A 3,854-nucleotide genomic window follows, 5' to 3' on the forward strand; every position below is an offset into this window, starting at 1 on the left:
AATAAGCGAATCTATATTATGGGGGATTCTACAATACATTTATTATACGTTTCCTGTGTAAACTACTAGATGCGCCTTTTCTTCTCGGAGAAAAATCCGAAGACCAGAGAGCGGCCCCCTCTTCTATTCCAAGATTTGTACACATTAGTGCTTACAATTTAACTATAAATTTCATTTTTCATCAGATTAGAGTAGGGGCTCCCAGACATTTTCATCTCTCTGTGTTTGAAGTTGATGTTTTGGACAGTCTTGGTGCAAACCAATGTGATTATATAATTTGGCTAGGTTTTGGCATACACTTTCTTCAATGGTCACGCAGTGCTTTTTTAGATAGGCTAATTAAAATCAAATCTGCAATAAAAAGATTTCAAAAGCGGTGTCCAGACGTACCAATAATAGTAAAAGGGCCACATATGTCACAAACCCCTGGACAGTTTCAGAATATATACATGACGGTATCACGATCGGATTTCTTTACGTATGAGATTGCGATGATGATGAAAGAACACCTTGGGGATACTGGGGTATTCTTTTTCGATACATGGGATCTGAACCTTTCATTTCCTTCACCCAATGCAATACATATGCCTCCGACTGCATTTAAAGAAGAGTTACACATGGTTCTTTCAATGCTTTGTAAATAATCAGATCAGTGTAACAATAAAGTCATGATACTGATCATGATCAACTCACTTAATTAATGCCTTGCGTTTGTTTCTGAGCAATAGACTACCACAAACTGAACATATAAAAATGACGCTAAGCCTAGCTATGCCGGAGTTGGCTCTTGGCCATTTACATGTTTGTTTGTTTGTTTAAACGGTCGCTCCGTGTGGAGACAAGCTTGTGTCCTGATGGGACCAGACTCAAACAAAATAAAACAGTACATAAACCTATGCTCGATATGCATTATGCTAGTGAGTAATATTTTAACCAATTAAAGAATATAAAATCTAAATTTATATATTTTTCTAATTTTTATTTTTAAATGAAGTCGATATTTTTACAATGTTTCTAGTACCATACTTTATCATTCGAACTTAATATAAATGAATAACAAGACGGAATTATTAAAATATTTATTTACTAAAGTAGAAATTTTATTTTAATTAACACAGTTGTCAATAACGTGATGATTGTTCGCGTACACTGTGTGATGAACACCTGTACTTGGGTGTGTATAGGCGTTTGTAGTGCGAGTGTGAACTTGGTGAATGTGTAAGTGGTATTCAGATATATATGTTGCAATATAGTCTAGAACTTTTATGTTATTCTGGTGATTATATTTATCTTCTTGCCTGTTTTCTTAGATTTTGATGTCATACTGAAATTAGTTTTACTGAGTTTTTAAAATTTTTAAAATATTATATGTTCTTATGCTTTCATAATTTTGTAATATACTGACTATTGTTTTAATAATGTTTTAATAATTGTACGTACTAATTTATAATTCTGTTACTTTAATGTGTATATGCCACGGACATGTGGAAGAACAATGACTTTTATATTGAACATGTTTTACCGTGAATAAATAAAGATATTATTATTATTATTATTATTATTATGGCAGAGTATATGAGACCAACCACAGGTAAACCATAATGTTACACAAAATAGAAATATATATGTTGATATTGAAACAACATGTTCCCGATAACATGACTTTTCAACTAAAGCATCAATTGAATTGAATTTTACTATAATTATAGGATGATAACATTGTAAAATAGATCATAATAAGCTGGATTTTTCAGGATATGTCCAAGAATATGTGTACAATATTGTGCTCTCTCAGAAATCCAAGATGAGCTCCAAAATGGCAGCTATTATTTTTAGTTCTTTACCATAACTTTGCACCCAGACAAGTTAGAAATACAATTTAAGCATCTAAACATTGAGTGTACACTGGATGTACACTCCCGGGGTACACTCTCTGCTCAGCTACCTTGGTTGATGTTGGGCTACCATGTCCATCAAATGCCGCTATCGATTGAGCTCTATAATGCTTTAAGATGTACGAAATGTATGATTGACATACTTCAGCATATGTGGCAGTTTGTTGCCAAACAACCATGTTCCTTATCATTGACTGTCTTTAACATAATTGTAAAATGGCCAACTTTTGTGTGTGGAGGTGGAGTTGGTGCTCTGTTTTTAAAAATCAACCCTGAACTTGCGTATAACTCCGACAACCTGTAACCTGAAAATAATCGAACATATGTGTATTACTGACTCTGATTCTGGTTTAACATATGTGTGTATAGACCCAAACCTTCAAAGGTTAACAATATCCTATATCAGATTTCCTACAGGAATTTGATAATTTAATGGACGAGGTTTCTTTTATGCCAAACAAATTGATTATAGTAGGGGACTTCAATGTCCACGTTAATAAACCTGAATTACCAGATGTTCGTCATTTTCATGACACCATATCCATAAATGGTTCTCAACAACATATCACCGTTCCAACCCATACAAGTGGTAATACCCTTGATCTTCTGATATCCAGGCCTGATGACAACATTGTTGTTACCCACAGTGTTAAGGAGTCACTGATCTCTGATCACTTTATTATTGAGTTCATTCTGGCATATAACAAACCTCCTCCCAAGAAGGTAACCAAAACCAAACGGGACTTCCGGGGTTTTGATCCTACATCTTTTACTCAAGACCTTAAATGTCAGCTCTCTGAAATTCCTGACTCCTTGTCATCAGCGGATGAATTGGTAAACCACTTTTCTGTCGTTTGTACCAAATTACTTGACCATCATGCCCCTCTCAAAACAAGATCTTTGTCCATACGCACTCGGCTACCATGGTTTAATGAAGACATTGCTTGTGCTAGGCGAGTTCGCAGAAGGCTCGAAAGAAAACGGAGAAAGTCTCAGTCAGAACACGATCGTACATGTTACCTTGATCAATTGCACTTGGTGAACGACATGATCACAAGTGCTACAACTGAGTTTTTTTAAAAACCAAAATAGCTAATGGGTATAACAAAGATCTGTTTCGTACAATTAATACTTTACTCAACAATTCTAACAAACAATTGCCTGTGTATAGCTCCTCTATATCATGAGTGAACAGTTTTCCAAATTCTTCAAGAGTAAAACGGACAAGATCCGTAGGGACTTAGATGCTGTTGTTATGCCCAATTATGACATTGATTACATAACGAGGGTGACGTAACGTTGTGCTGCTGGTCATGTTAGACCTCACCGCAGCTTTTAACACCATCGATCATGCCACCGTCATTAACAGACTTCGTACTATGGGTGTTTCTGGACCACCCCTAGATTGGTTTCAATCATACATGTCTAACAGACACAGTCGTGTCAACATCGATGGCATTTTTTTCTGCTGCTGTCTACCTTGACTGTGGACTGGCTCAAGGATCTGTCATGGGACCATTGTCTTTTACAATTTATACTTTACCTCTTGGCATGATCATTCGTAAGCAAAAATTTCTTACCATATTTACGCTGATGATACTCAGTTATACACCGCTTTTAACCCTAAACAACCCCATGATCGAATTGATGCTATAAATCGGCTTCAGAACTGCATCCTTGATATTCAATGCTAAGTTGAAGTTAAACATGGAGAAAACAGAGTTCTTTGTTGCAGGCTCACCTCATAACCTTAAATCTAAAGTCTGCACAAAAAGTAACTCAGCTGTTATAAATACGCCTATAGCTTCAGAACTAATAATTGTTTTCACAATATTTCAAAATAGAAAGAAGGGTAATTTATTTACGCGTATTGTGATACCTCATTTGTCAAATGTTGTTCAATATTAACACCACAGTAGCGCTTTTAAAGAAAAATACCCGAATTTAAAAGTTGCAGTT

This window comes from Amphiura filiformis, chromosome 2 (genome assembly GCF_039555335.1).
Source record: "Amphiura filiformis chromosome 2, Afil_fr2py, whole genome shotgun sequence".
In the NCBI taxonomy this organism is placed as follows: domain Eukaryota; kingdom Metazoa; phylum Echinodermata; class Ophiuroidea; order Amphilepidida; family Amphiuridae; genus Amphiura; species Amphiura filiformis.